This window comes from Hyaena hyaena, unplaced genomic scaffold (genome assembly GCF_003009895.1).
Source record: "Hyaena hyaena isolate Hyena2069 unplaced genomic scaffold, ASM300989v1 scaffold_29, whole genome shotgun sequence".
Classification (NCBI taxonomy): Eukaryota; Metazoa; Chordata; class Mammalia; order Carnivora; family Hyaenidae; genus Hyaena; species Hyaena hyaena.
This window is the reverse complement of record NW_024080661.1, coordinates 1,625,231-1,633,229: the sequence shown is the minus strand read 5'-3', so window position 1 is coordinate 1,633,229 and position 7,999 is coordinate 1,625,231. Positions and strand designations below refer to the sequence as shown.

General features: G+C 48.8%; 1 pseudogene; it reads left to right on the top strand.

Annotated features, from left to right (window-relative positions):
* The first annotated feature begins 6,491 nt into the window (after positions 1 to 6,491).
* Positions 6,492 to 6,918, top strand: LOC120228998 (annotated as a pseudogene).
* The last annotated feature ends 1,081 nt before the right edge of the window (positions 6,919 to 7,999 follow it).

The window sequence follows — 7,999 nt, the reverse complement described above, 5'->3', positions numbered from 1 at the left end:
GCCGGCCTTCTGAGCTTTGGGCTCCATCCCAAGATAGGGCCCAGGACTCCATACCAGCCCCTGCCCCCCCCCCCCCCCCCACTGGCTTTATCCTCCTTCTCCAGGGGGCTCTGATCATAACAATAACCACCAGGGACCAAAAAATAGTGACATATAAGATTTCCAGGCCTGGAAAAAAGTTAATCTGACTGATGTTTTGAATAGGAAGTCCTATTTGCAAGCGATACAAAATTCAAAAGGTGCTAAAGGGGATAGAGTTGAAAGCTAGGTTCCCCACTGCGGCCTCTGGCGCCAGCTACCCAGGTCCCATACCAGAGGCAAGCAGCACTCCCAGTTTCTTTGGCTTTTCGGGGCTTGCACATGTGCTCCCCAGCATTTCCTCTGTGTTCTCTCACCCACACAGCAGCAGGGGACACACATTCAACAATATAAACTGCACGTTGTTCTATACCAGCTCATATAAAGGTGCTCTATTGGGGCGCCTGGCTGGGTCCATCGATAGAGCATGCTGACTCTTGATCTCCGGGTTGTAAGTTTGAGCCCCATGTTGGGTATAGAGATTACTTTAAAAATGACACCTATAATGAAATAAAATAAAGGTGCCCTGTTGATGGCTATTTAAGCCATGTCTAGTGCAAGAGATAGATCCTGGTAATTACTTCACACAATGGGAGCATATCTGTAGAATAAATTCCTAGAAGCGGAATAACTGGAAAGGATATGTGCATAATAAGTGTTTTAAATACGAGCCATTATTTCTGTTTTTGCTCTGTTTTGTAGATCCATCGCAACCAATCTTTCCCAATTCGGCCACTTATTTCTCTAGTTGTGTGCAAGCTGGGGAAACTGAGGCAGTTTCTCCCCACACACACACACACCCACAGAATCCCAAATTGGGCAAGGCACCTGAAAGGAGAAAGAAATCCAGCCCCATCAGACTTAGGAAATGTCCCAAGGACCCTGCCCACAGCGAGAAACAGAGAGAAGGATGATGTGTCCAACGTGAAAAGCAGGAACGGAAACAAGCATCACTTTTTGTGAAGGAGGGAACCAGCCAGATCCTTCCAGGGGTTCCGTGTCAGCCGGAGAGACCCAGATCAGCTCTGAGTGTGAACTTCCTGCCGGTTTCAAGGGGGGTGAGGAGGGCCTGGCACCAGGCAGGACTGTGGGTGACTCCCTACTCAGAGAGCATTAAACCAGGATTAAGGGTGGTGGCCCGGCTAGGCCTGCTGGGAGGCAGAGGGCTGGAGCAGGTGACCACATAAGCTGCCGTGCAAGGGCACAGCCCACCAAGGTGAGCAGCCCGGAAACTGGGTAAATAAGGCACGGGGTCCAAAACTTTACAGCCATCGGGGCAATTCCGGAATCAAGCCTCCAAGGAGGGCAGAGCAAGGAGCAGATCGTGAGGAACCCATTTTGCAGATGAGAAAACCAAAGCCCAGAGAAGTGAAGACACTTGCCCAAGGCTTCACAAGTGACACAGGACTTGAACCCAAGCCTTCAGCCCCCAAATCCAATGACATGGCCTTTCTGGGGCGGGAGGATTCCCAAGATAGGACCCGGTCTTGGTTCTTTCGCCGACTTCCCCTAGGCCCCTCACACCCCACGCCACCCTCCCCACCAACATCTGAACCCCACAGCTGCCGAGCAGGGCGGGGACTGCTGGGTGAGGCTGCAAATCCCTCTCCTGTCTAACAACTGAGCTGAGAGAGGACGACAGAGGTGGGAAGAGGTCCCAAACTCCCGTCTCACGTGTCCCCGCCCGTCTCAGTCCCAGAGTCTCTCGTGATAGGAAAGTAGGCCAGTTTGGAATATGTCACGGATATTTTCGACATCCCCATCTGTACTAGAGCTTTGCATACAGCCAAGTGGGGTGGAGCCGGAACCTCCGTGCCGGATGAGGGGCACACCTGCTACCTCTGGGGCCCAGAGCCCAGATGGGGGCTGGGAACATTGGCACAGGGGACCCTGAAGGGCACTCACTGAGCACGTGTCCAGAAGCCTGGACAGGGTGGGATATGACACCAGCCGTAGCTGCCCTCTTCCCAGAGGTGCACAGCAGAACAGCTGTGAGCTGTGGACGCTACCCCACTGCCCCGGGAGCGTGTGCCTGGCTAGCCTGGGGGCGGAGCACTGAGGAGGGAGCATTAGTCCAGCAGGGAAAGGAGCCTGGGGAAGCTTTAGAGGGGAGACTGATATTTGAGTTGGGCCTTGAAAAGGGAGCAAAATTTTTGCTGGGGCAGAGGGTGTTCCCAGCCAAGGGGTCTGCTTGGGGCGTGCTGCAGCCACTGTGGCTGGGAGGTGGAGGGCTGACCAGGGGAGGGGCAGCAAGAGAGACTGGGCAGGGCGGGGGGGGGGGGGCAGGGGGCGGTGCCAGCATTGGAGAAGCAGTGTTATGGTGAATGCCCAGCTAGGAAGGTTGGGGGACGCCTGCAGATGCCCATGGAGGCTTTTAACTTCCATGGTTGAGAAAGAACATGTCGCTGTGGGCAGGGACAAATCACCCTGGGAAGGGCAGAGGTGTGGGGGATGAGTGAGAGTTCTCTTTGAACCACCAGCCACCGTGACCAAGATATTCTCCGGTTTGATGGTAGGGACACCTATCCTGGCTGGGGGAGGGGAAACCAACCTGAGAAATGAGTTCCCTGCAGAAGTTACAGATCCGCTTTCTCCCGGAAAGGCTGGCGGAAGAGACACCTGGACGCCGAGTTTACTAATCACCTACTATGGGCACTTTGCAACATGTCCTCATGAACGCTTTCAGCGAGCCCAAGGGGTAGGCGTGCTTTGCACCTTTTTATTAATATGGAAACTGAAGTCTGGGTTTTAGGAGTAAAGAGACAAAGGAAAGCCTAAGTCCCTTCCCTAAGGTCCCACAGTTTGTAAGCGCGATAAGAATCCAGGTCTGTCTGTCCCCAGAGCCCATCCCCTTCGTCTCTCACCACCTCCCAGAAAAAAGCCAAGGGTCCCTCTTAAAGAAATGACTCAGGCTCAAACCTTCACCCCTCCTCTCTCAGTCTCCACCCTGGACCAGGCCCCACTGCAAGCCCATGAGATAGCCACTCTCAGATCAGAAAACGGAGGCTCGGAGAAGTTAAATGATTCTCCAAGGGCACCCCACCCCCTCTCTCTGCCCCTCCTCCCCTTCAAAAATAAATATCGGAAAAAAGAAAGAAAGAAACCAGCTTCTGCTCTCCCAGACTAGAGTTAAGAGGAGAATGGACTATAGGCACAGGGGAAGTGTTCCGTGGTCACATCCACTAAGCCATACCTCCAGGCTGCAGGAGCTTGAGCAAGGCATCGATGCTGTCTGCATCTGGAAGAACATGAAAAACAGAGGGGAGCTGCTTCGCGGAGTAGCCCACCGTGTATTAAGTCACTGCCAACCTCCCAGGTGCATGGCTCTGCTCCAACCCCCATGACACCAGTGAGGCCCCTTCCTCCCCTGCTCATGGGGGCTGGTGACAGATGCACACTTTGCTTCCTGTTCCCTCTCTTCCCAGGACCTACGGCCTCTGCTCCTTGTTCCGTTGCAGACTGCTGGCTGCCTAGCCTCCCGCCCTGGTCCGGCCCTGGATCTGATGCAAGAATCTGGGGGGTGATGAGAGGTTGAGGTTCAGGGTTGAACTTGAGGTTCAAGTTGCTTATGTAGCGCTGAGGAGGAGGGGCCCAGCTCTTCAATTCCTAGAGGATGGACAGATTTGTCTGTCAGGGGTGCGTGGGCTGCTGGCCAAAATGAGGGAGCTCCTCACAGAGGGACAGGAAAATCAGAGTCTAACCCTAAGAATACAAAATAATGATAGCAGGGGTGCCTGAGTGGCTCAGTCGGTTAAGCATCCACCTTCGGCTCAGATCATGATCTCACGGTCGTGGCTTCGAGCCCCGCGTCGGGCTCTGTACTAACAGCTCAGAGCCTGGAGCCTGTTTCAGATTCTGTATCTCCTTCTTTCTCTGACCCTCCCCTGCTCATGCTGTCTCTCTCTCTCTCAGAAATAAATAAGACATTTTTAAAAATTCAAAATAATGATAGTTGGAGCCACTCTTAAGCACTTAGGATATTATTTTATTCAATTTAATCCTCTGTGTGTATAAAATCCCGTTTCATTTTATTTTTTTAAGTTTATTTATTTGTTTTGAGAGAGGGAGAACAGGGAAAGGGCAGAAAGAGAGGGAGAGGGAGGATCTCAAGCAGGCTCTGCTCTGTCAGCACAGAGCCCAACGCGGGGCTCAAACTCATGAGCCGTGATATCAGAACCTGAGATGAAACCAAGAGTCGGATGTTTAACCAACAGAGACACCCAGGCTCAATCTGAAATCCCATTTTAGATTTGATAAAACTGAGGCTCAGAAAAGCAAAATGACTTGCCCAAGGAATCCAAATCCGCCGCTCTTCTCTACCTCCAGGCCCCGGGCCACACTGTGCCCTCCAGTCACGGGGCTGCAAGCCAGGGCTGAACTCCAATCCCCACGTGTAACCAGAGGTAGAGGAGCTAGCCCAAAATCTGGGGGAAAGACTCTTGCACCTCCCCTGGGTCCTTGCTGCTTTTGTGACCCCTTCTTGGGGCAGTACCAAAGGGTCAGGAGATGGAGTCAGGTCCTTCCTAGCTCCCCATTGCTGCTTCCAGAACATCACTCTGTCACTTTCTTTCTTTCTTTTTAATTTTTTAAATGTTTATTTTTGAGAGACAGGGAGACAGAGCACACGTGGGGGAGGGGCAGAGAGAGAGGGAGATACAGAATCAGAACCAGGCTCCAGGCTCTGAGCTGTCAGCACAGAGCCTGCCGCAGGGCTCGAACTCACGGAACTGTGAGATCATGACCTGAGCCGAAGTCGGTCGCTTAACTGACTGAGCCACCCAGGTGCCTCTCTCTTACCCTCTCGCAAAAGCCCCTGCTCCATCCACCTGTGCCACTCTCCCTCATGACTGTTGTCCACTGACCTCCCAGCCCTGCTTCTCATTTCACATCCCAGTTCCTAATGCACCTTGGGTAACTCTAAAAGTCCCAGCATCTCCATTCTACAGCCTGCATATGCCAACTCATGTTCTTTGCCTACACCCTGTTCCCATCCTGGACACTGTCACCACCAATAAGTGCTCCCATTATCCTTTCTGAACTCACCTTCTCTCCATTGGTTCAACTATCCCTCAGACAACTGTTCTTCAGTCCCCAGTCAACGGACCCTGAGATGTCTTTCCTACCTGTCAGCCTCCTTCTGTCTTCATTCTCTTCCCTTTTGCAGCCCAGAGTCTCTGCTTTATCAGATCATCTTAACTTCTTACCCTCTGTCTTTTGTGGTTACACTTGCCTGGCAAAACCTAACATTGTACCTCTGATTCAAGAAGGCTACTTTAGCACATCTGTTTACCACTCCATCCTCAAAACCCCCTTTTAAATGACAGAGGAAAAATATACTAGAGTTTTAAAGCATATTAGATTATACTGATGGCATCTACAGCCATACTACCCTGAATGTGCCTGATCTCATCTGATCTGAGAAGCTAAGCTGGGTCAGCCCTGGTTAGTACTTGGATGGGAGATTATACTGATGGCAAAATCCAACAGAGAAGAGGAAGCCATGATACGATAGCGGGAATCACTCAAAGTGTGAATGTTGTAGAAGAACCCTAAATTTCCTGCTAATGTCAGAAACAGGGCAAGTATGTCACTCTCATCATCCCTATTCAACATCGTACTGAGGTTCTGGCCAGTGCATGAAGGCAAAGGTAAATGGGCATCCAGAATTGAAGAAGTAAATCTGTCTTTATTCCAAGATGGCATGGATTTCCATGTGGAAAATTGGATGGAATCTAAAAAAATAACTATTAGAACTAATGTGTGTGTTTAGCAAGATTATAAGATCAATATATAAAATCAATTCTATTTCTATATACTAGAAATGAACAACTAGAAATTGACATTTAAAAAAAATAATGCCATGTACAGTAGCATCGAAAAATATGAACTACTTAAGGGCACCTGGGAGGCTCGGTAGGTTAAGCATCTGACTCTTGATTTTGGCTCAGGTCATGATCTCACGGCTCACGAGGGTCTGCTTGGGATTCTCTCTCTCCCTCTCTCTCTCTGCCCTTCCCCTGCTCACACGTACATTCTCTCTCTCTATTTCTCAAAATAGGTAAACTTAAAAAGAATGAATTACTCAGGGAAAACACTGACAAAGGATGTATAAGACCTGTACACTGGAAATTACAAAACATTGCTGAGAGGCCTCAGTAAATGAGGAGGTATACTACGCTCATGGATCAGAAGATTCAATACGGTCAAGATCAGTTCTCTCCAAACTGATCTATAAATTCAACACAATCCCAGTCAAATTCCCAGCAGCTTTTTTTGGTAGAAATTGAATAGTTAATTCTAAAATTCTTGTGGAAATGTAGTGGACTTAGAAGAACCAAAATAACTTTGCAAAACAAGGTGGGGGCAGGTAGTTGGAAGACCCTAGCCCTTGGCTAGTAGCACTGAGGCCACAAATGGCTGGAGTTACTGCAAAAGACGTCAACCTGCAGGGTTTCTTCAGAGCTACAGCAGCCTTTCTCAAAAAGTTTGGGAAGCTGAAGGTTCCTAAATGGGCAGACACCATCAAGCTGCCCGAGCATAAAGAGCTTGCTCCTTATGATGAGAACTGGTTCCACACATAAAAACTTCCATAGAATATCTCTCGGGCTGCACCAGGTTGGCTCCATGACCAAGATCTATGGGGGACATCAGAGAAACAGCATCATGCCCACCCCACTTCAGCCAAGGCTCCAAAAATGTGGCCCACAGTATCCTCCAAGACCTGGAGAGGCTGAAATGGTGGACAAGGACCAAGATGGGGACCACAAACTAGCACCTCAGGGATAAAGAGATCTGGGAAGAATCTTCAGATAGTTGGCAACTGCCAACAAGAAGCATTAGAACAGGGTCACCTGGGTGGCTCGCTCGGTTAAGCAACTGACTCTTGATTTCAGCTCAGGTCATGATCTCTCATGGTTTGTGGGATCAAGCCCCTTGTCGGGCTCTCATCTGAGGGCATGAAGCCTGCTTGGGATCCTCTCTCTTCTCTCTCTCTGCCTCTCCCCCTGCTCATGATCTCTCTCTCTCTCTCTCTCAAAATAAATAAACATTAAAAAAGAAGAAGCATTAGAACAAACGCTGGGTTAGTAAGTTGCTTTGTCTGTGGAAGAAAAAAACCAACAAGTTGAAGGACTTACACTACTTAATTTCAAGATGATTAAAAGGCTAAGTCAATGAAGATAGTGTGCTGTTGGCATCAAGATAGACAAACCACGGGCACCTGGTGGTGGCTCAGGCAGTTAAGTGTCCAACTTCGGCTCAGGTCATCCATCTCATGGTTCGTGAGTTTGAATCCCACGTCGGTCTCTGTGCTGACAGCTCAGAGCCTGGAGCCTGCTTCAGATTCTGTGTCTCCCTCTCTCTCTGCCCCTCCCTTATTCACACTCTGTCTCTCTCTCTCAAAAAAAAAAAAAAAAAAGCATTAAAAAATTTTAAGAATAGACGAACCAAGGGAAGAGAATAGAAAGTCTAGAAATAGACCTATGCATATACGGTCATTGATTTTCAACAAAGATGCAAAGGCAGTCTAGTGGGAAAAGGATAGTTTTTTCAACAAATGTCCTGGAGGAAATGAATATCTATGTTCCAAATAAAATAAAATAACTCACACCACTATACAAAAATTAACACAAAGTGGATCCTAAGCCTAAACAGAAGCCTAAAAGTGTAACATTTCTAAAATAAAACATATAGGAGAAAATCTTTGTGATCTTGGGCTAGGCAAAGATTTCTGAGATAACAACACCATAAAAAAATGGAAAAATTGGACTTCATCAGTACTAAGGATTTTTGCTGTGTAAAAGATATTGTTAAAAGAACAAAAAGAAAAGCTACAGAGTGGGAGAGAATATTGCAAAGCGTATATGTCATAAAAGACTTTTACCCAAGGGCGCCTGGGTGGCTCAGTCAGTTGAGCATCCGA